Raw genomic sequence first — 24,139 nt, 5'->3', positions numbered from 1 at the left:
GTTTTTGGTTTTTTTCCCTTTTATGACCAAGATGCTCTTGGCTGAAGTTGGTGTAGTTGCAGTTCTGCTACTCCTTATAATGCCACGAGCCACGGCTCCCAGAGTCCCCTTTTTCTGGGAATATTGATCATGGAATTGCAGCTTCCTCTTTGCAGGGCCGGCCCTAAACCGCCCTTCCCCTCTGCACCTCCGGTTCTCCTCCCGCACCTCCCGTTCCCTCCGCACCCCCCGGCGCTGCGGATGCGGCGGGCGGGCAGCAGAGGGCGCTGTGAGCCGCGGAACCGCCGCGCCCGCGCGGGACCCTCGGGCCGGGCCCTCAGAGAGGGCAGGGGGACGTCGGTGGCACATCCCCGTGTGGGGGGACCTCGGTGTGACACCCCCGGGCTGGGGGGACCCTCAGTGTGACATTTCCGTGTCGGGGGACCTCGGTATGACACCCCCGGGCTGGGGGGACCTCGGTGTGGCATTTCTGTGTGGGGGGACCTCAGTGTGACACCCCCGGGCTGGGGGACCTCCGTGGCACATCCCCGTGTGGGGGGACCTCGGTGAGACATTTCCGTGTGGGGGGACCTCGGTATGACACCCCCGTGTGGGGGGACCTCGGTGAGACATTTCCGTGTGGGGGGACCTCGGTGTGACACCCCCGGACTGGGGGGACCTCAGTGCCACACGCCCTGCGGGAGAGGGGACCCTCATTGCGGGACCCTGGGTGTGGGACCCTCATTGAGGGACCCTCATTGGGGACCCTGGGTGTGGGACCCTCATTGCGGGACCCTCATTGAGGGACCCTCATTGCGGGACCCTGGGTGTGGGACCCTCATTGCGGGACCCTCATTGCGGGACCCTGGGTGCGGGACCCTCATTGCGGGACCCTGGGTGCGGAACCCTCATTGGGGACCCTGGGTGCCGGACCCTCATTGGGGACCCTGGGTGCGGGACCCTCATTGGGGACCCTGGGTGCGGGACCCTCATTCGGGACCCTGGGTGCCGGACCCTCATTCGGGACCCTGGGTGCGGGCTCCCGGCCCACCGGCGCGGAAAGCCGAGCCTTTGCCAAGGCCACCCCGAGAGTCTCTCGATGCCTTTTCCTCCGCCCCGCAGCTGCTCCGGCTCCGCGGGCTCTGCTCCATCGCTGCCCCGGCCCGGCACAGGACAGCTCTGGGACAGCTCTGGGACAGCTCTGGGACAGCTCTGGGACAGCTCTGGGACAGCTCTGGGACAGCTCTGGGACAGCTCTGGGACAGCTCTGGGAGCTCTGCCCTGCTCCCAGGGATGGGCAGAAAAACCAATCAAGCCCCCTCCCTCCTCCAGTTTTAATCCGAGATAATAATGCACTCGGGAAATTTTAAGCCTTCAGACAAATGACCCCAGGGGATGGCTTTGTGAATTCAGAGCAGATCCCGCTTGCTTCCTCAAGGCGGCCAGCCAGGAAATCATGGATTGATGAACCGCTTGACGGGCCTGCTAATGAAATTAGCAGCAGCTCCATGATTTTTTTTCCAGTGAGCAGGACAGGCAGATGTTGGAGGGAAGAACACAATGGCACAGCTGCACTTGCAGGCTGCCTGAATTCCCGGCAGAGCGGACATGGGGCTCAGCAGATCCAGCTTTGGCTGCTGCCCATTTTACAGGTGCTTTCCCTAAGGCTCCCCTGGAGATGGGGAGCAGAGGCATCCAGGAGGAAAACCCCAGTGTAAGGGTCTGCTCAGCGCCCTGCAGAGATGTGGTGCCACAATGCATTGAGCTGCCTTGTCCATACATTATTAATAATTTCCTTCTTTTAGCTCTCTCCAAAGATAGCTTCTGTTCTACAGGGGGCTTTCTCATCTGTGCATTGTGGATAGGAGACATCAAATGTGGAGCAAATATTTTGACTTTGGGAGAGGTTGTGCCACAAGAAAATGTGTAATTCACCAGGCAGCCACCCATCAGAGCAGGGATCTGCAGCAGATGTTTTCTGCTATCAAAGGATGCATCTTCAGACCTGGCCTGCCTGTAACAGAGCTGCAGGAAAAGGCCTGGGATGCTCAGGTGAATCAGCCATAACTGCACTGTGCCACACTGGGTTTCCCTCCCCTGTGAGTATTGCTTCCAGGAATGAAATGATCGTCACTGGATGATACCCAGAAAAAGCTCTCATCCACCTCTGGGAAGTGCAAATACCCATTTCACAGCTGGGGAAAATGGAGAGAGCCTGCCAGGACACAGTGGTGATAACTGCTGCCTCCCAGCTGCCTGCTTTTTGTTTTTCTTCAGGTGTTCATGAGGAGGAGATTTTGGTGGTGAGCGAGCCCCCAGATAACCCAGATAACCTCTGCTTAGGCTGTGGACAGTAAGGCTGCAATACAGGAGACCATCTGGCTTTGCCCACTCTCCAGAGCTAAGTCAGGTCAGCAAGCTGCAAACAAGGTTCGTGTGAGTTTGGACCAGTGGATTTAGGGACTGCAGAGAGGGTCTGGCCCTGAGCCCAGGGTCTGGCACGAAGCCTGAAGCACAGCAGGCTCAGCCTGGTGAGATCTGTGTGCCAGGGGAATGGTGTGGAGCTCAGGGGCAAGGTCCAGTCTTGCTCTGTCGTCCTGACCACACAGTGACTCTCCTACGGGCTGGCTGGACACAAATGTCTTGAAAATCAGGAAAGTTTGGAGGCATCTCCAAACCCTCCAGCATGGGCCTCTTTTAGAGCTCCCTAGACAGCTTTTCTTCCTTCAGCTCCTGCCTCCTCTGCACCCAGGGGAACCAGGGCTGCTGCTGGTGCTGCTATCCCAGGAGTGAGGCACTGAATGCAGAGGGCTGCTGCAAATGAGATTCCACCCGTTCTCAAGGGGCTGGCATGTGGAGGTGGTGTAGAAGGTCACCAGCCTCCCATGCAGCTGTTTCCCGGAGGGGGAAATATCTTGCTCAGGCTCCTTTGCATTCAGGAGCTCTGAAATCAATCAAGTCAGGGACACAATCTGCTTCTCCTGCAGGTAGGAGTGAGGTTCCAGAGGAAAGGCTCTGCACCCTGCTTGTTCTTGTGGTCTACGGCTGATGCTGGATGTGCCGTGCCCTGGGGCTGCTCTTGGGAAATGGCTGGGGAAGGCATGAACCCTGCCAGAGCACTGCTGGTGCTGGGCAATCTGGGCTTCCTTTGCAGCCCCAGGTGAGTGTCAGGGGAGCTCTCTGAGGCGTGGTCCCCTCTTTGGAAGGCACAGTTCATGTGTCCAGTGCCTAGCATGTCCCAGTCCTGTCCTGTGCAGCCAAAGCCCTCTGTCACCCCATCCTCATTTGGGGTCCCGGTGTGGTGTGGGGACTGCCACCATCCCCACGAGCACATCTCCCAGCCAAAGAGCGGCACAGCCAAAGTGGATGAAGGCTGCAGCCCCTTGTGGGTGGCAGGAGGCTGCACACCATGCAGGTCCAGGCCAGCCTGCCTGAGCTCCTGTGCTGGCTGCTGGCTCGCTCCCCTCCTTCTCTCCTGTTCAAAATACCATGATGCTGCCTCTTTTCTTGGGTAAACAAGCAGAAGTACCTGTTCCTTCCTGAATCCAAGCGTGTGTTGCCATGACAGCAGCTCAGGGTGATGACTGAGCAGGAGGTGAAGCCATCTCAACCACCTCCCTTGGAGGGATGGAATGGAAGATCCTGGGATGCCTTCCCAACAGCCCTTCTCCCCCTGACCCACAAGTCTGGGGTTTCTGAGGGTGAAGGCTTCCTTGTCCCATGGTGGGGCTCTCCCTGGTGCTCTCCTCAGCCCAGCCCTGCATGCTCCTAAACGTTGCCATTTGGTCTTGGCCACATGTCATATTACATCTTCTGGACTGGAGAGTGGAGGGGAAATACAGGAGAGGATTTAGGTTTATCCTTTTTGGAGCCAGCTAAAGTCTGTCACAGAGAGTGAATCCCTCCTGCCTGCTTGCCTGGATGGATTACCTGCAGTCGTAGTAGGATCTTTGATCTCCTCCAGCGCTGTGATCCCCAGCTGTGGTGTGGGATGGGGGCAGGGATGCTGTGAAGTGACCACACTGTGTCTGGCTGTGCTCTGGGAAGAGCTGCCTGAGTGCTGGGAGAGGCAGGATGGTCTGCAAGGGCTTGGCTGCTCGCTGGGGAGTATGGGAGAGGAAGCAGAGCACAAGGAGCCTGAGCTGTGCCTGCAGTGCCCACAGAGCTCAGAGGAAGCACTGAAAACACCACAGGCAGAGGATGGAGAACCCCCAGGGTCTATGCCCATGATGTGGGTGCAAACCTCACTGAGGAGGCTGCCAGGGCAGTTTTAAAAATGAGAAGGTACTTTGTCACTTCTCTGAGAAGCTTTTGGAGCATATTCAGAGCACAAGTCCTTTCCTGCAGGTTCTTGTTTGCTTCTAAGTCCTTGGATGGGGATGATGCAGTTGAGAACTCTGCTTGCTTGGTACTCCAGGCCATGGTGGCATCTGCTTGCTGTGTGAGGTCAGAAGGACAGGGAGCAAGCTTTCAGTTAGTTTCTGTCTCTTCTATGATCCCATGAGGACAGCTGTCAGTAGCTGTGCGACACAGAGGGATGGAGAGATGATGGAATGGGTAATGAAGAGCAAGAAGAGAGTGACAGTTTTTTACCTCATGAGCGGCTGTGGATGCTTCTGAGTCTGCTCCCAGCTCTGTCTCTGGCACAGCACTGTCTGGATGCTCCTCACTTGGCTCGTCTCTTGAGATGCAAAGCTTTTCCCCTGTGGGAAGTGAGGATTCGGCAGCCACCTTCCCCTCCAGACAGACCCACGCTAGCCAGGCTTAGGCAACCCCAGCTCCTGTTGGGTCATGAGCATCTTCATCTTCATAGAGCTGTAGAATGGCCGGGATTAACCTTAAAGACTAGTTGGTTTCAACTCTGCTGCTGGAGACAGGGACCCTTAGACCAGGTTGCCCAGAGCTCCATCCAGCCTGGACTTGAGCACTTCCAGGGATGGGGCAGCCACAGATTCTCTGGTGCCAGTCCCTCACCACCCTTACAGAAAAAAAATTCTTGCTAATAGCTAATCTAAACCTACTCTCAGTTTGAATCCATTCTCATCAATTTTCTGCCAAGAGACACCTGGCCACAGCAGACACCTGAGACCCTGGTGATGGCCCCCATCTTTCCCATTCCCACGGGAGTGACAGGCACCAACTTTGGTTTCAAAAACCATCTTGTTCCATGGTGGGCAGAGCAGGTGAGCTGGAAGTTGTCTGGATTTTCTGGCCCCAGGCACCCTGTGAGTCCTGCACGTACCTGAGTCACAAAGACAAACATCTCGTGTGTGTTGGTGCACTGATGTGAAGGTCAGAGGGTTCTGCAAGCAGTGACCTTTGAGAGCCTCACTAAAGAAATACATCCTGACTGTGTTCCCCCGCCATTTCTGGGGGGCTGTCTGCCTGCTGTCAGCCAGCCTTAAAAATACATGGGGCATGTCAAGGGAGGATTCACATGGAGCTGAGGGAATGGGAATCTTGGAGATTTCTCTGCTAAAGAAAAGACACAGTGTTTTAGGGATGGTGACTCGTAGAAGAAGGTTGTTAGAGCTGAGGAATCTTCCCCGTGCAGGAAATCACAGGGAGCAAGGATGCACTTGCCTGCAGCACTGCAGTCTTGCTGTCCTCTGTTCTCTTCCAGGCTCTTCATCCCTCCCTCCCTGCCCTGACTTGGTCCGGGGAGTTTTTGAGTGCCACATGAATCGATACTTTTAATTAGCTGCCATTCCTCATCTCTGCTTTATTGCTTGGATAAGCAAATTAAAAGTGAGAATGCTGTGGTGAACTGTTACCCTGGGTGGGCTGTGAGCACAGGCTGTTTCTTGCCCCTGGAAGCCCTGAGATGCTGCCAATCACTGGGCCAGGGGGTCAGAGGAGTTGCAAAGGAGGGCACCAGAGGAGATGGAGAAATGCCTGGCTTGTTTGGGCTGCTGGGGAAAGCTGGATGAAGTCTCTACTTGAGATGAGGGATCTGGGGCTAACCAGCTCTGTGCTGGCTGGCCAATCTCCTCTGTATCCTCATGGTGGGAAAACCCTCTGGACTGAAAAGGTGAAGCTGTCCTGGGTACACAGAGGGGCTTTGCCAGGGCTGAGCAGCCTCACGCTGGGGCAGAATTTGGGGGACTGTCAGGCTTGTGCCAGCCCCCAGGATGGTACCTGTCACATCTGTCCCCAGGAGCAGCCTGGGGAAGGCTGCAGGAGGTGAAGCAGACAGGGATGGACCTGTGCATCAGGTTGGGGTGGGGCTGAGCTTTTCCTTGCAATCAGATACCCTGAACTCATTCCCCCTCCAGGAGATGGTGAAGGACAGAGATGTGTTAGCTCAGCTGGGGGGTGTTACCTACCAAAATACACCCTCTTATGCCAAATCCAGAATTTATCGTTTGTCCAATTAAAAGTTTTAACAATCTAACCAAAAATGCAATGAACAGCTGTTGTTATTATTAGTCCAGTTAAAATGCTACTAGCACTGACAGCCCATTGATTGTGCAATCAATAACTAACAAATGCCATCAGCAGGGCTGCAGTTGGAGCTGCTGTGTGAGCCAGAGCCAGGATTTCCCCTGTGCCCCTGGGCTCCCCCAGGTACCTTGGGCTCCAGAAGGGACAAGAAGCCATCACCCTTCTCAGCCTTTTGCCAGGAGCACTGTGCCATTCACCATGGGGGTTTCTTCTTCCTCTTGGAATCCACTTGGGACAGGTTTTATGTATTTTTCAACAGGCTTTTTGCTCATCTCACTCTTCACTGGTCTGCAAGTTCATGTGGCATCTGACTTGACTGACTCTGTTCCCTTGCACACCCATGGGACAGCTCCTGTTACCCCTGAGGGGAATTCTGTTCAGCTCACAAGTTTGCATTGCCGTCCCTGAGATGTGGGGATCTCTGCCCATATCTTCAAGACTCAGGATTGTAATGCTGCCTCTGCAGCTTATTCTGGGGCTTTAGGGGGTTCACCCTTCCTCAGCTTTTAAATCATTTATTTATACCATGATTTTGAGCAATTATATGATAGTGAACTCCACAGTGAGCCCATTGTCCCTCTTACCTTGTCTCTGGTGCCCAGGTCCAGGTCACCGCCCTGAGGTATCCCAGAGCCACTCTTCACACCCTCAGTGAAATAAATCTGGGTTTCTGGGAGCCCAGGCAGGGCTCATGCCTGCCTTCCAGCACCTCAGAAAAGGAAGTGTAAATTATTACACTTAACGCTGTGTGCTGATGCAATTCTTCTTGGAGCTGATGCTGCCATGTGCATGGTTTTTGGTCATCCAGCTGCAGTCCCTGCTTGGGTGCTGCAGTCCCTGCTTGGGTGCTGCCGTCCAGAAGGACTGGCAGGAGCAGAACAAGTTCCTTGTGGAGTTTCTTCACCATTCTCGGGGCTGGAGGAGGACCAGGACCTCCGTGACCAGGGTCTCCTGCCAGCTCTGCAGCCAGTAGGTGACACAGAGCCATGTCCTGCTCCAGACAAGGCTTTGCCATCTCCTGATGCTCTCCCCTGCCTGCTCACCTGGGACACAGGGAGTCTGACTCCTCTTCAAGCTTCTGTGATCCCTGTGTACCTCACCTTTATCTGGCTGCCCATAAATTTGGGGCTGTTCTGTACCCTCTTACCCAATGTTTGCTTTGAGCTCTCCTGCTGCGGCCACCTGCGTTTCCCTGGCTGTAACATGGTTTGTAAGACTTCTCCTGTGCCAAGTTCTGCCTTGCTGGTGCTCTCTGGTGTCTGATAGTGCGCTAGCCTTGAAGGGAAAACTCCATTAGGGGAATTAAAAATGTTGAATGTAAAACCTTGAATGTAGCTGGGAGGCAAAATGTGGTCTGACAGATCCTCTGGCTTGTCAGAGCCTCTGAGTGATGGGCGCCAGTGGGCTGCTGTCTGTGAGAATGACCTTTAGGGAAAGACAAATTGAGACAAAATGTCTCATGAAAAAAACAACCAAACCAGCAGTTTATGGAAATCTTTCTCCTGCACAGCAATGGCAAAGGTTCCCTGTAAGCTGGCCTTGGCTTGATTGCTTTCTGTCAGGCACAGAGAGCTTGTGCTGCCTGGGGGAGCTCAGGCTGACAGACCTGTTTGCATGGAGGCTGTTATTCCTCTTCCTTCTCCAGCCTCAGTCTTGGACCAGGAGGATGGTGAGGCTCTGCTGCTGGCAGACCTCAGGCTGAGGTGTTTCCCACCTGCTCACCAGCACAGCTCATGTTGTCTCCAGAGCCCAGGACACTTTTCAGCTGCCACCTTCAAGCCCAGCTCTGGCCTGGACTGGGGAGTGCTCCAGTGACCCCCAGCTGCTGATGGAGTTCTGTGCACTGACCCACTGGACTCATCCTCTGGCTGCAGCACAGGATGTTCTGCACTGCTCTCTGCCATGGCAGCTCATGACTTTGCTGTGCAGCAGATGAGTTGTATTGATGCTGCTAACGTTCTCTGTAGATCAGAGGAATTACCAGAAGAATATGTGATGAGGCTAATTAAGGCTGAGTAGCCCTTTCCCCTTCCCCTTCCCCTTCCCCTTCCCCTTCCCCTTCCCCTTCCCCTTCCCCTTCCCCTTCCCCTTCCCCTTCCCCTTCCCCTTCCCCTTCCCCTCCCCTCCCCTCCCGGCTGCTGCAGCAGTTGGGTCAGACAAGGCACTTTTGGCAAATCTTGGAAGGATTTCCCCACCCTGTGGGAGCTGCACTTGTGCAGGAAAGCTGGATGTGACTTATGACAACATTTAACACAGCCTGAGCTCGGGCAGCAGGAGAGGGAAGAGCTGCTGGGACCAGCTCACTGAAGGTGAGATGTGTCTGGCAAAGTGAGACTTGTGTCCTGGGGCTGTGGATTTCTTCCACTGCAGCACATGCTGACACTGGAGGTGCCAACAGGCTCAGAATGGGAAAAGGAAATGGGAAAATGAGCTGTGTGCTGGCTGATGGGGAAGGAAGAGAATCTGCACAGAGTCAGGCAGGATCTGGCTCCCCTCACCTGTGCTGATGCTGGGGATGGGACAAGGAGACATGAAAAGAGGGGGCTGGTGAGTGCCCACTGCTGTGCAGGCTGCTGAAGCCTGGCTGGAGCATCCCTGCAGGACAGGGACTGAGCACAGGCACCCTCACCCATCCTGGCCCCAGTTTTTGTGCCTGGGAGCCAGCCAGAGAGCACCAAGCAGGACTGTGGGGAAACTCCTGCTTGGGAAGTGCAGCGTGCACCTTCAAATGCCAGCAGCTGGCAAAGAGCATGGGAGTAATTTCAACTTGAAGTTCTGGGCTGTGGTTTTACACTGGAATACCCAGAGCCTGAGCATCACATCCCTTTTTCCTTTTCTTCCCAAGAACCCAACAGGACTTCTTAAATAAGGATGTGCCCTTGCAGCCTCCCTGTTATTGTCCTTTTTCTGTAAAAACAATTTCTGTTTGAATTGCTGGGACTGCAGTGTGGAGACACTTTTACTGGGGGCATGAATCTTCTTCAGTCTCTGTCTGCCATGAATGGCTGTTTCCTCATCTCTCTCTTTTGTGGCTTTGTCAGAAGGACAAAAAGTGCTTTTTGCATCAGTGTCTTTGCATGTTTCTTGCCCAAGCAGGGGAAATGTGGAGGTTCAGGCAGAGAAATGGAGAGAGAGCAGCTTTTCTGCCCCTCAGCTGCTTTAGGCCATGAGGTTCAGCCCTGAGATTTCTACTGCACGAGGCTTTTGGGACTCAGGACACAGCAGTGCTGTGCATGGATCATATCCTACAGGTCAGGCTCCAGTGCAAACCCCTAAGCTTTTCTGGCAATGATTGCCCTGAGGTGTATCTGTTCCCACTCAGGGGTGTCAGGTTTGGCAGTTCCCTTGGCTGTATTTCCATGGAGCTGCATGTTCCCCCCTCAGCCTTTACCGCTGCTCCACGTTCTACTCTTGGTGAGTTCAGGATCTGGGGATTCCCTGAGGTTTTCTGAGGCCTCAGTCTCATTCAGACTGGTCTCTCAGACGCTTTTCCAGGTGGTTCCACACTCTGTGTGTGTCCCTGCTTAGCTCTGCCTGGAGGGCAGGGTGCTTTATAGCTACAAACCATCCTTAGGAAAGCTGGGTTTACCTTTGTGAGGGTCTCAGCCCTGCCAAGCCCTGGGGAGGGGTGTCTGGGCAGTCTGGGCATCCATTACCTTAAACTCTGAAAAGTGGCTGTCTGCTGAGTAGGGAGGGGCTTTATTTCCCTGCTCTGAGACAGAAAATCCTTCTCCTTCACCTTGTTGTGCTTGCCACAGCATGGCACACATTAAGGATAATGAGTTAACCAGCCAGGGTAAGTGATGGGGCTTTGTTCTTGGCCTCTCTTTTCCCCAGTTCACCTTTCGAGACATGAAAGGTGAAAACAAAACCAGAGCAGCTTCGAGGGCACACCTTCATCCTGCCCCTTATTCTCAGTCTTTTTTTGCCCCCTCCATTCATCTGCCTTTCCTTGTTCCCTGCTCTGCTGTGATCCGGCAGCCAGTGCGGAGCACTGAGGCCGCTGACACGGATGCCCTTATCTCCAAGGGTATGGCTGGTGTTTGGGATTCAGAGGCAGCTTCAGGACAGAGACCTGACTAATCTCCTCAGATAAGGTGTGTCACAGCAGGAGCTGCAGGGTGGAAGGTCTGACACCACAGCTCCGGTGCCTGGTTTATATTTAACTCCCTCCCAGGAGCGGTGGAGGGGATGTTCCAGCCCTGCCAAGGGGGGTTGCTTGTGGACAGAAAGCAGCTCTGTGTGCCAGGCTGCTCATGTCCCAGCTGGGTGGGCACTGCAGGCTGCCCAGCAGTTCCCTGCCTCGTGTTCCTCCTCACTAGGGAAGGGGAAATGTGGATAAAAGGGGCTGAAATGGCTGCACATTGTAAACCAGGACAGGTGTCCTGCAGTAAATCGAGTGACAGGCAGGAATAGGCACAAAAGAATGAGATGGATAGATAGGAACGAGGGATCAATAATCTGAGCCTAAAGATAGCAAGAGAGATGCACTGAGGGCTGTTGACAGAGAAATAGATGTTGGAGCCAGAAAGATCCTCGAGTAAGAGAAACATCAAGTGAGAGAAGGGTCATTTTAAGTGCACTTCACTGCTGGGCCAGGATTAGCCCTCACATTAAGTTGTAATGCTTCTTTTTGCCCCTCCTTGTTTTAAACCCCCTGAGTGGTGGGATGGGAGCAGCTCCACTCCTGCCAGTGGGTTCAGACCTCCATGGTAGAGTCAGTTCATGTCATGTTTTGGAATAATCCTTTCTCAGGCACCACTGTAGCCAGGGAAAGGCTGCTTGGAGCAATTTCATGGAGCCAGCCTGCAAAACTGCTGCTCTTACAGACTCTTGTTCAAATCTGTGTGCTCTGTACTCGTATATTGGATTTAAATCAACTTAGCTGTTATTGAGACCAGCTTTTCTCTGGACCCTTCATCTACAAGGAGTGGATTCTGGAAAAGGAAAAAGGTGTAAACCAAGCAGCATTGGGGTGCTGAGGTTCAGAGTGTCCTGGAGGAGCCAGCCTGACACAGGGAAGTTAATGGGAGGGGATTTTGGTGGGGTGAGGAGTAACAGCATCCAGGTGTTGATCCCTGGCAGATGGACTTGTTGCACTAGGCCTGCATTTGGTTTGTTTTTCACCAAGCTGACGATCAGTGAGTTTGTTATAGAGTCCCTGTGGTGTCCTGTCCTCATGGGATCCTGCTCCCCAGGTTCCCAGCACAGCTCTCTGCCCCAGAGCCTGCTGACTTTGAGAAAGTCTTGAACTCTGGAATTGCTTTACCTCTTTGTCCTGGGTTGCAGTATATTCTATCACCATCCTCATGTACTGTTGAAACCAGGTGAGGCAGTGCTCCCTGCCTCCCCCCCCCCCCGGGCTACCTTCTGTTAATGGGCCCATCAATGCCCTGCCCCATGACTCATAGATAACTTCCCCCTGTATTGTCCCCTGTTAATGGGCCCACCACTGCCTTGCTGCATGACTCAGAGATAACTTCCTCCTGGACTGTTTTCTGTTAATGGCTCATCAAGGCCTTATCTCATGACTCACCATCCCATTGTGAGATGCTCCTCCCCTTGGGAGGAGCCAAGCATTCCATACTGGATATAAGCTGAGAATTCGAACACCACAGCAGCCCTTACCTACGGGACTTCCAGAGGACAGGAGCTACTGCTGGACTTTCAGCTGAAGACCAGACCCCCTTTCTTCCAGAGGATCACGCTTCAACAAGACCACCTCATCTGGACGACTACCATCACCCTAACAGGGTTCCAGGCTGTATTCTGACTCTGTCAGTGTTTTTGATATTATTGCATTTATTCTTTTTATCATTTTCCTATTAAATTATAATTCTGACTTGCGATCTCTCACTGGTTTGATTTCAAACTAGTACATATTTTGGCGCCCAACGTGGGGCATTAACCTGAGAGAAAGTCAGAATTGCAATTTCATATTAACAGAAACCTATCCACCATGGTGGTTGGCTTGTCTATATGGGTACTGTATCTTGCTCTCTATATTTTCCCTCACATGGGGAACTACTTGCCTGTTGTATTGCTCCTGTTGAGACCAGGGAATGGTATGAGAATTGCTTTATTGGTTTATTATGCTTATGGCATGATAACCTGTGAGGCAATGAATACCATTCGGAATATATACTCAATTTTGTTTGCTTGTCCTAGTCTGGGCTGCTACATCTGGGACCTTCTCAACAATCGCACCCTGCCCTTGGTGGGAAGAGTGGAGAGTGGTTTCTTCCAGCCTTTCAGGTCAGGCACAGCAGTTTTTAAAAATATTGAGTTCTCTCTGGATGCCAAGGACAGCCTAGTCTTGCTGTTTTGTTTTCTCTGCATGGCCTGCACCATGTACACCATGCTTAGAAACAAAGCACTGTTTGGTGTGGTACAGCGTCTTCTTGAGGAGGAAGAGAAAAGAACCAAGAGCAGAGCAACAGCATCCATGACCACACAGACTGCCACAGAGGAGAAAGGAACCAAGAGCAAAGCCACAGCGTCCGTGTCTACGCAGACTGCCACAGAGGAGAAAGAAACCAAGAGCAAAGCAACAGCATCCGTGTCCACTCAGACTGCCACAGAGGAGAAAGGAACCAAGAGCAAAACAACAGCGTCCATGTCTACGCAGACTACCACAGAGGAGAAAGGAACCAAAAGGGCCATGAGCACCTCCACACAAACAGTCACCGAACCAGAGCAGCCTAAACCGGTAGAAGTTGCCCCCATTCAGAAAAAGAAATCAAAAAGCAAATCAGTCCGCATAGTGACTGATGAGGGTGAGGCAGGACCTTCACACGCAGCGGAGGAGACAGAACCAGAGATTATCACTCGCTCTCTATCCCTAGGTGAGCTGCGTGACCTGCGGAGGGAATTCACCCGCCAGACGAACGAGTCCATCCTAACCTGGCTGCTCCGCATCTGGGACGCTGCAGCAAACGACACCATCCTGGATGGAAGTGAGGCCAGGCAACTGGGATCGCTGTCCCGGGATGTGGTCATTGACCAGGGGATTGGGAGAACCCAAGAAACTCTCAGCCTCTGGAGGCGACTGCTGACAAGTGTAAGGGACAGATACCTCTGCAAAGAAGACCTCCAGGTGCACCAGGGAAAATGGAGCACAATGGAACAGGGTATCCGATGCCTGAGGGAGTTGGCTGTGCTGGAGATCATTTTTGCAGAAGATGAGAGATTTCCTAAGAGCCCAGATGGTGTCCAATGCACGTCACAGATGTGGCTGAGATTTGCACGGCTTGGACCAGAGATGTACTCCCGTTACCTGGCAACACTGCAATGGAGGGAAGGTGAGGACAGGGTGGGTGTCCTGGCCAATAAACTAAGAATCTACGAGGACACTGTCACTGCCCCGTTTCGCACCCATGTCTCATCTGTGGAAACAAGGCTGGCTGAGCAAGTCCGGAGCTTGATTGAAGAGGGCCATCAGAAACTAAAAAAGGAACTTAAGGAAGAAATTTACCACGTCTCCCCAGAACCAACAAGAGTCTCTGCTATTAGGAGTAGGCATTCCCCAGCCAGGGAGAAAGGATACACTCCACGAGGTAACCTCTGGTTTTTTCTCCAGGAGCATGGAGAAGACATGAGGAAGTGGGATGGAAAACCCACCTCCTCCTTAGCAGCCCGGGTACGTGAACTAAAAAGAGGGACAACTACCACAAGGAGCTCATCTAGAGCCAGCGCCGCTCCGGTCTCTCGTGGCCAGAACATCAGAAGGTATAGAAATGATGATATGAGTGATCCTCTTGAAGGGACATCAAGAGCATATTCACCGGAGGAGAGCAACGTGCACCATGACCAGGATTAGAGGGTCCCTGCCTCTAGCCAGGTAGAGGAGAGGGACAACCGGATCTATTGGACAGTGTGGATCCGATGGCCTGGCACATCTGACCCACAAAGATATACGGCTTTGGTTGATACCGGCGCTCAATGCACTCTAATGCCATCAAGGTATGTGGGAGCGGAACCCATTTCTATTTCTGGGGTGACAGGGGGATCCCAGGAGCTCACGGTACTGGAAGCTGAAGTGAGTTTAACTGGGAATGAGTGGCAGAAACACCCCATCGTGACTGGTCCAGAGGCCCCATGCATCCTCGGCATAGATTACCTCAGGAACGGGTACTTCAAAGACCCAAAAGGTTATCGCTGGGCTTTTGGGATAGCTGCTCTAGAGACAGAAGGCATCAGACAACTGAGTACCTTGCCTGGTCTCTCAGACAACCCTTCTGCTGTGGGACTACTGAGAGTTGAAGAACAACAGGTACCAATTGCCAGAGCAACAGTGCACCGTCGGCAATACCGCACCGACAGAGACTCTGTGGTCCCCATCCATACGATGATTCGTGAGCTGGAGAGCCAAGGGGTGGTCAGCAAGGCTCGTTCACCCTTTAACAGCCCCATATGGCCAGTGCGTAAGTCCAGTGGAGAATGGAGACTGACGGTGGATTACCGTGGACTGAATGAAGTCACGCCACCACTGAGTGCAGCCGTACCAGACATGCTGGAGCTTCAGTATGAGCTGGAATCCAAGGCAGCAAAGTGGTACGCGACCATTGATATTGCAAATGCGTTTTTCTCCATTCCTCTGGCAGCAGAGTGCAGGCCTCAGTTTGCCTTCACCTGGAGGGGTGTGCAGTATACCTGGAACCGATTGCCCCAGGGGTGGAAGCACAGTCCTACTATCTGCCATGGACTGATCCAGACTGTGCTAGAAAAGGGTGAGGCTCCAGAACACCTGCAGTACATTGATGACATCATTGTGTGGGGGAACACGGCAGCAGAAGTATTTGAGAAGGGACAGAAGATCATCCAGATTCTCCTGAAGGCTGGTTTTGCCATCAAGAGGAGCAAAGTCAAGGGACCTGCCCGGGAGATCCAGTTCCTGGGGGTAAAGTGGCAAGATGGACGGCGTCAGATTCCCACTGAAGTCATCAATAAGATCACTGCGATGTCTCCACCGACCAACAAGAAGGAAACACAAGCTTTCCTAGGTGCCATAGGCTTTTGGAGAATGCACATTCCTGAATATAGCCAGATTGTGAGCCCTCTCTACCTGGTTACCCGCAAGAAGAACAATTTCCATTGGGGCCCTGAACAGCAACAAGCTTTCGCCCAGATCAAGCAGGAAATCGCTCATGCGGTAGCCCTTGGTCCAGTCAGAACGGGGCCAGAAGTGAAAAACGTGCTCTACTCTGCAGCCGGGAACAATGGTCTGTCCTGGAGCCTTTGGCAGAAGGTGCCTGGTGAGACTCGGGGTCGACCACTGGGATTCTGGAGCCGAAGCTACAGAGGATCCGAGGCCAACTACACCCCAACAGAGAAGGAAATTTTGGCCGCCTATGAAGGAGTCCAAGCTGCCTCAGAGGTCATTGGTACTGAAGCGCAGCTGCTTCTGGCACCCCGACTGCCGGTGCTGGGGTGGATGTTCAAGGGAAAGATTCCTTCCACGCATCATGCCACCGATGCTACTTGGAGCAAATGGATTGCCCTCATTACACAGCGTGCCCGTATTGGAAACCTGAACCGCCCTGGGATTCTGGAAATTATAACAAACTGGCCTGAAGGTGAGACTTTTGGATTATCTTCTGAAGAAGAGGAGCAAGTGACACGTGCTGAGGAAGCCCCACCATATAATGAGCTACCGGAGAGTGAAAGACGATATGCCCTCTTCACCGATGGTTCCTGCCGAATTGTAAGCACTAACCGGAAATGGAAAGCTGCTGTATGGAGCCCCACACGACGAGTTGCACAAGCTACCGAGGGAGAGGGTGGATCGAGTCAGGTCGCAGAACTTAAAGCTGTCCAGCTGGCTTTAGATATTGCTGAAAGAGAGAAGTGGCCGAGGCTCTATCTCTACACTGACTCCTGGATGGTAGCTAATGCTCTGTGGGGATGGCTGGATCGATGGAGAAAAGCCAACTGGCAGCGCAGAGGGAAACCCATCTGGGCCGCTGAGATTTGGCAGGACATCGCCGCTCGGGTGGAGAAGCTGATCGTGAAGGTTCGACACGTGGATGCTCATGTACCCAAAAGTCGGGCTAATGAAGAGCACCGTAACAATGAGCAGGTGGATCGAGCTGCCAAGGTGAAAATATCACAGGTGGATCTGGACTGGCAGCACAAGGGAGAATTATTTTTAGCTCGTTGGGCCCATGATGCCTCTGGTCATCAGGGACGAGATGCAACGTACCGATGGGCTCGTGAGCGAGGGGTGGACCTTACTATGGACAGCATCTCACAGGTTATCCACAACTGCGAGACCTGCGCTGCAATCAAACAGGCCAAGCGGGTAAAGCCTCTGTGGTACGGTGGAAGATGGTCCAAGTACAGGTATGGGGAAGCCTGGCAAATTGACTACATCACCCTTCCCCAAACCCGCCAAGGCAAGCGCTACGTGTTGACCATGGTGGAAGCAACCACTGGATGGCTGGAGACATACCCTGTGCCTCATGCTACTGCCCGGAACACCATCTTGGGCCTGGAAAAGCAAGTCCTTTGGAGACATGGCACCCCTGAGAGAATCGAGTCAGACAACGGGACGCATTTCAAGAACAGCCTCGTAAGTACTTGGGCCAGAGAACATGGAATTGAATGGATCTATCATATCCCTTATCATGCACCAGCTGCTGGGAAAGTTGAACGGTGCAATGGACTACTCAAGACTACCCTAAAAGCACTTGGTGGAGGAACCTTCAAAAATTGGGAAGTGAACTTAGCAAAGGCCACCTGGATGGTTAACACCAGAGGATCCATCAATCGAGCTGGTCCTGCCCAGTCTGAACCCTTGCACACGGTGGATGGAGATAAAGTCCCTGTGGTACACATGAGAGGTATGTTAGGAAAGACTGTTTGGATTAATCCCACCTCAGGCAAGAGCAAACCTATCCGTGGGATTGTCTTCGCTCAAGGACCTGGTTGCACTTGGTGGGTAATGCGGAAAGATGGGGAAACACGATGTGTGCCACAAGGAGACCTCATTTTAAGTGAGAACTGTGTGTAAGGTTCCATTGTATATATATATATATGTGTGTGTGTGTGTGTGGAGTTTAAGGAAGGTACTGATTTGGAATTATGTAGATGGTAATAGAATAAGGGGTGGATTATGTCCTGGGTTGCAGTATATTCTATCACCATCCTCATGTACTGTTGAAACCAGGTGAGGCAGTGCTCCCTGCCTCCCCCCCCCCCCGGGCTACCTTCTGTTAATGGGCCCATCAATGCCCTGCCCCATGACTCATAGATAACTTCCCCCTGTATTGTCCCCTGTTAATGGGCCCACCACTGCCTTGCTGCATGACTCAGAGATAACTTCCTCCTGGACTGTTTTCTGTTAATGGCTCATCAAGGCCTTATCTCATGACTCACCATCCCATTGTGAGATGCTCCTCCCCTTGGGAGGAGCCAAGCATTCCATACTGGATATAAGCTGAGAATTCGAACACCACAGCAGCCCTTACCTACGGGACTTCCAGAGGACAGGAGCTACTGCTGGACTTTCAGCTGAAGACCAGACCCCCTTTCTTCCAGAGGATCACGCTTCAACAAGACCACCTCATCTGGACGACTACCATCACCCTAACAGGGTTCCAGGCTGTATTCTGACTCTGTCAGTGTTTTTGATATTATTGCATTTATTCTTTTTATCATTTTCCTATTAAATTATAATTCTGACTTGCGATCTCTCACTGGTTTGATTTCAAACTAGTACACTCTTAAAAAACACTGGTCTGAGCAATGAGCAAAAGAGTTCAGCAGCTTCATAGCAGCTGTTGATTTCTTCTTGTTTTATTAATTAGGCAAGCTACTCCCCACCTCCCTCCTTCTTTGCAGGCATTTGATGAAAACCTGTGAAGCCACTCATGGTAGAGGAGTCCACACCTTCCCTTCCTGGCCTGGGAGGCTCAGGCAGAGTGGGCATCTCCCTCTGGGGTCAGGGTCCCTGGAGCCCTGCAGCCCAGCTGGCATCTCTGAAAAGCAAGGAGGACTCGGAGGGGTTCATCCTCCCCAAACCTGACACGAAAACAGAGCGGGCCAGACATAAATGCAGAGCCTGAGGGGGGTGATTTATCTGAGGATGGCTCAGATACCACCCCCAGGAAGGTGTCTCTGCTCGGTGGTAAGAGCAGGGGATGGGAAGAGCTGCGAGGGGGGGATGAGTCCTGTGCCCCCTGGGAGCTGCCCCCCTCCCCTGCCATCTCCAGTTCATCACAGCACAGCCCTTCCCCAGGGAAGGGTCCATGCCCAGGGCACTTTGTTTGACAGCCTGGCAGTGATCAGCGTGCTGGAGCCATTTATCAGCCCCAATGCATATTTAATGCCCGAGTGGTGAGCAGGGCTGGAGTGGTGTTTGCTGACAGGCGAGCTGGGGAGCTCTGCCGCGGCCCTTAACGCTCCTGCATTAATTATGACAGGATAAATAATTCACAGGGCTAATAACAAAGGCTTGTTTTTAATGGTTATGGAAATCCCAGCTTGCTGCTAGAAGCGGGGGTGAGAAAGCAATGTCTGGCTCTGCTTCTGAGCCAGGAGGACGGCAGAGCACAGGGGGGTGCTGGGGCTGCTGTGCTGGTGACATTTTGGGGGGATCTGTACCCCTTGCTGGCCCAGGGACCTAAAGACTCTTCCCAGCACCTGCCAAGTGTGTGTGGAAAGCCCTGGGGGATGAGAGGATGAAGCATCAGCTTCTCCTGTGGGCCCAGGCACCTGTTTTCCTGCTGCTGATGCTGAGGGGCAGTTTGGCAGGCAGCTTCTTCCCCCCTGCTCCCTGAACACCCTGCTCAGGCTGGGACTGAACATCTCTTCCTCTCCTCCATAACCCTGCTCCTGCTTCCCCTCCCTTCTGCCACTTGGTGCCAAAGCTTGTCCAGTCCTGCAGGAAGGGTGAGCACCCTGAGCTCCGCAAGGCAGATCCTTCAGGAATCCTCCCCTGGGAGAGGCAGCTCCTGCTCGGCCCCTGCCTGGAGCTCCTCTGCCTACCCTTCAGGTCATTCATTTCTCCCTTCTCTCTCCCCATAACTTGCTCTTTCACTTCCTCAGTCATAAATATGGATGTTTTCATGTACCACTATCGTCCTTCATCTTAAATAGCTTCCCCCCTCCTCCCTGGTGTTTGGCCTCCAGGTGTATTTATAGACAAAAAAAAAAAAAAAAAAAAAAAAATCACATCACTGCCAGTTTGCTTTATCAAGGCTGAGCAAGCTCTGTTCTTCTACAATGCTTTTATACCATGTGTCCTCCACTCACCAGCTCATTCAGGTGCCCTTCTCTGCTCCTTTTGAACCCTCCTGAATGTGCAGAGCCTTCTGATGAGTGATCCTGGGCAAATAATTTTACTTTTCTTGTCTGATGAGTGATCCTGGGCAAATAATTTTACTTTTCTTGGCTTCCTTACCTATAGAGAGAAGACAGTGCCCATCCTGTGGCATGGGGTGCTACAGGAAGTACAGGAGATTTCTCCTTCCAGCCCAGTCCTTTGATGTGGGCTCACTTCAGTATTCTGTGCATTTACATCTCAACAGAAACATGAAGAGCAGAGACACCAGAGACACAGGACCATCAGTCGTGTCCCAGACCACTGCAGGCAGCTCAGAATAGCTGAGCAATCCACATGGGCATCCAGAGTGGGCTGGATGGTGATAACTCACCCACACATCACCAAACATGTCCTGACAGGAGCCTAAAACCAGGGGGAGAAGTCATGACAAAAATGTTTTCCAGTGAAAACAGCAGCAGCTGGAGGCTTGTGTGGTGCCACCATCTGTTGAGGCTGAGGGGGTTTCCTGAGTGTCTGAGAAGACATTTAGACCCCATAGACATTTTTTTCCTCCTCAGGTGCTCTGTCACACTCAGAATTTATCAAAGCTTTCCTGGACTCATTGATGTAGATAATTTTCCTCCTTGGCCAGTCCCATGGACGAGACCTTGCTGGGCAGTGGAAACAGCTGCTCCTAACCCCCAGCTCCTGAGCCCTGCACGTTGTGCTCCCCATTCCCCTCCCAGAGGGCTCCAAGCTGTCCCAGCTGGCTGCTGGGCTGTGCAGCTCCACCTGCTCCTCCTGGCCCCAGAGCAGCTCCAAAGCCACCAGGTCACAAATGAGACACCGGGATGGGTCACAAACCTGCCTTGCAGGGAGCTCTGCTGGCACCTTCCCTCCAGCCTCATTCCTCCTATTCCAGGACTCACTTTTGGCTCCTTTTGGGTCCTCCCACATGTTCCTGCTTTGGTCACCATCTCTCAGGGAGCACCAGTGCTAAGACCAGAGAGAGGAAACTACTTTAATCCCTTTGCCTTTCCCTTTCAAGACCGGTGCCACGTTAACCTGGGAGGATAAACCCAGTGTGTTTTAGCCATTTTCCTCCTGTGTCTGTGCTGCTGATCATCCTTTCTTCCTGCTCCTGCCTCACAGACCCATCTACTGAGATGGCAGAAGGAACAGAGTGCATCTAAAAATGGATAAACAAACACCCTCGGACTGCTCCCAGCCAAGACAAGAGGCATTTCAGAGCAGCCCAGGACAGCCTCGAGCACTGGCTCTGTTGACACAGGAGAATGCAGCAGATTTCACGTGGAAAGCGGCTGTTTCAAGAGAGGAGTGCAGCACAGCTCAGAAGTGCTTATGTCTGAGGAGTCGATGTTTACACAGGGGAATAGCACGCTCACCTTGCTGTTAGAGCACAAAACAAATGTTTGCCCAGGTAAGTGCAGATCCCGGGCTCAGGTTTCACTTTGGGTGTGTAGCTGTGGAGCACACACACAGGGAGGCACTGTCTGAGCAAGTATTGCAGGTTAATTGTCCTGCTCTGGATGTCTGAGAGCAAACCAGCAGCTTGAGAGCTGCTCCCAGTCTCTTCCTGGGCAGCTGCAGTGCCAGCGGGGCAGGCTGAGGGGCTGGGTCTGGCCAGCTGCGTTCACAACCAAGGCTGGGCTGGGGGAGGCAGGGCTTAAACTAATTTCTCAAGAATTAAGAGCCATAGAGTGTTCGCTGGTGAAAAACTGCTTTTAATACTCTTATTAGACAAATTCTCCTTCCCTCTCTTATCCTTGTTCCAAGAGGACTTGGTGAAGAAGAACCCTGATGGATTTCCTCTCCATTCCAGTTTCATCAAACGGACACCTTTTCACATTTCCACCATTTCCCCAGCCTTTGGAGAAAGTTTTGGGGCCATTACCTGGGTTTAATCACTGTTGTTCCATGGGAATGTGGCAGCTCGATCCTTGTTTCCAGCACTGGTGAGACATGGCCACAGGTGCTCTGATGGTTAAAGGAGATACATCCATAAATATCTGCTCCTACATTTTGCTGCTCAGATCCTGCTCTTGCCATGGCAGAGAGCAGCTCTGGTGACTGAGAGCTCCTCCCGTGGTACTGGGGGAGAAAAGAGGAGGAGACTGGAAAGTGGGGTGGCTCCCGCTGGGCTGGTGGATGTGTGGGGTAAGGACAGGCAGTGGGGATGTGTCCTGGGGAGATGCTGCACTGCTGAGGAAAGGGCTCATGCTGGGAGTGCTGTGACAGGGTGGACAGACTCCTCATTGCATTACAGCCACTGTTTGAACTTCAGAGCAGGCATCTCTAGAGATTAGGTATCAGGAAATGCTCCCTGTGAGGGTGGGCAGGCCCTGGCACAGGGTGCCCAGAGCAGCTGGGGCTGCCCCAGCCCTGGAAGTGTCCAAGGCCAGGTTGGATGGAGCTTGGAGCAATTTGGGGTAGTGGAAGGTGTCCCTGCCCATGGCAGGGGGAAGAAATGAGATGATCTTGAAGGTCCTTTCCAACCCAAACCATTCATGTGATTCCATGATTTTAGGCTGCCAACAGGAAAGGAATCAGCTCTTTTCTGTCATGGGAGATGGCAGGAACAAAAGGAACCAAAGAGCTCCATGGGAACTGGAGGGTGTCACAAGGCATCTCCTTGGTCCTACATGTGGCAGTTGCTGAGGTCCTTTGTGAAGCAGCACCTTCCAGGGGCTGAAAGCCTGGCTCCACTCTGCCAGAAGCCTCTCTCCTTCGTGGCAATGCCTGGGAGGCATGTGGGCAGCGGGGTCAGTGTGTGTGGGCTTTTGTTGCAGCACACTTTGGTAACTGTGGGGATCAGCCTCTTGCCAGACACTCTGAGCAGGGCTGCTGCTGTGCTTCCTGTGCTGGAGCCCGTGGGCCGGCGAGGAGGAGGCAAACCAAAATATTTATACCAGAAAATGTGCACTTTTTTTTGAGCTGAAGCTTGGGCAGCATCCCAGCCCGTCCATATGGGCTTGTAGACGTTGCTTACCTGATTGCTTTCTCTCTTGGGGACAGATGATGAGGCTGCTTGGTTGCAGAGGGGGAGGCAGGCAGCTCCTGTGGCCTCTGTCTGTGGGCATGGGGGCTTCAGTGGCTGTGACTGCTCTTCCTGTCCCCTGTGCCCCCGTGTCCCTGGCTGGAGCCCTCCTTGCCCGTGGGAGGTGGCAGTGACCCGTCTCCCCAGGTTTGGGGAGAGGCCCCTGGGCTCGCTCTGCTGCTGCCCGAGTTCCCATTCCCCAAACCCTCGCTGTGAAAGCTCAACCCACTGGGCATTTCTGCTGGCCTGAGAGCTGTGCAAGGGCTTGAGGGCTGGGCTGGAGAGCAGGGCACGTGTGGAGAGCAGGCAGAGCTCAGTGTGTGTCCACTGAGCCCTCGCACCCAGGCACAGAGGAGTGGGCAGAGGTTCTGTAGCACCTTCTCAGCGCCTGGGATGCTGCTGTGGGGCTGTGTCCTCTTCCCTGTGGCTGGGACAAGGGGAAGTGCAACAGTCCCAATTCCAAGCACAATTCCCAGTGCAGCAGCTGGGCTGGAAATGCGGTGTCATTAATAAAACTGTGGGAGAACGGGTGTGTGGCTGTGCTGACCCGAGCCTTTGGCTGCCTGGGCTGCAGAGGCTGGCAGCATCCTGACCCTCCTCGGGCTGTGGCAGAGATGCTGGGTCTCTTTGGAGTGCCCCTGGTGTTGTTTGACCTCCCTCCCTGCTCTCTGAGGTGTGGCTCAGCCCTGGGAGCACAGGCAGGAGGCAGTCCCCTTCCCACGAGCGTGGGGGGCTCATTTTGTGATTACACTGTGGAATGGTGGTGTTAAATCTTCCAGCCTGTCCACTGGAGATGGTCCCTTTCATCCTGTCTCTGACAAGATTTAGGATGGTCACGGATAACTGGCTCTCATCATGGCTGTGCTCATAAATCCTTCTGTTTTCCCCTTTCTGGCAGGCTCTGCTGTCCCCCACGCAGTGGCCACTCTCCGGCTCCAGCCCTGCGTGATGTCCCCTGCTCCCCTCGTCCCGTGGTCCCTGCACAGCCCTGCTGCCCCTCACTTCCACGTGCCACTGACTCTCGTGCCCTTGGTGTCTCCTGTTCCTCCTGCAGCAGGGTCAGGCTCCCAGGGCTGCCTGGGAAATTCTCCCTCTTGTTATTTGTAGGGTTTCCATTGCCCCCCACACTTTCACCTGATGTGCAAAGCTGAGGAATTCCCTGGTGCCACAGCTCCCCTCCTGCCAGGGCATGATTCAGCCCTTCCTCATGCCTTGGGCTTTTGAATGACATCTGTTACTTTCTTTTAATTCCCAGCTCACTTTTGACATGTTTTTGGCTCTGGCTGCCCAGCAGTATTGATCAGACTTTTTATGGAGTGAGTGTTCCTTCTGTCTTTAGTTCTCATGCAAAACACATTTCTGTGGTACAAGAGGTGTGCAATTAAAAGAAACTG

The 24,139-nt window shown here is 53.2% G+C and overlaps 2 long non-coding RNA genes across 3 annotated transcripts; one reads left to right on the top strand and one right to left on the bottom strand.

Annotated features, from left to right (window-relative positions):
• Window positions 1–270: 270 nt before the first annotated feature.
• Window positions 271–24,007, bottom strand: LOC111929202 (uncharacterized). 2 transcript variants are annotated; one of them, XR_015276522.1, is made up of 7 exons: window positions 22,211–24,007; window positions 21,603–21,685; window positions 20,552–20,683; window positions 18,145–19,825; window positions 858–11,694; window positions 584–746; window positions 271–469 (listed from the first exon to the last, which is right to left on the bottom strand). It is a non-coding gene; the product is annotated as an uncharacterized LOC111929202 (long non-coding RNA). The 2 variants fall into 2 exon arrangements; XR_015276523.1 differs by lacking the exons at window positions 271–469; window positions 584–746; window positions 858–11,694 and having other exon boundaries at window positions 18,191–18,444; window positions 19,678–20,683.
• On the top strand, window positions 1,943–24,086 carry LOC111929203 (uncharacterized). Its single transcript, XR_015276524.1, has 4 exons — window positions 1,943–2,031; window positions 2,257–2,409; window positions 20,840–21,128; window positions 24,001–24,086. It is a non-coding gene; the product is annotated as an uncharacterized LOC111929203 (long non-coding RNA).
• The last annotated feature ends 53 nt before the right edge of the window (window positions 24,087–24,139 follow it).

The sequence above is a fragment of the Cyanistes caeruleus genome, chromosome 14 (genome assembly GCF_971803275.1).
Source record: "Cyanistes caeruleus chromosome 14, bCyaCae1.hap1.1, whole genome shotgun sequence".
Classification (NCBI taxonomy): Eukaryota; Metazoa; Chordata; class Aves; order Passeriformes; family Paridae; genus Cyanistes; species Cyanistes caeruleus.
Note: the sequence above shows the minus strand (reverse complement) of the source record. Positions and strands in the feature narration are given on the sequence as shown.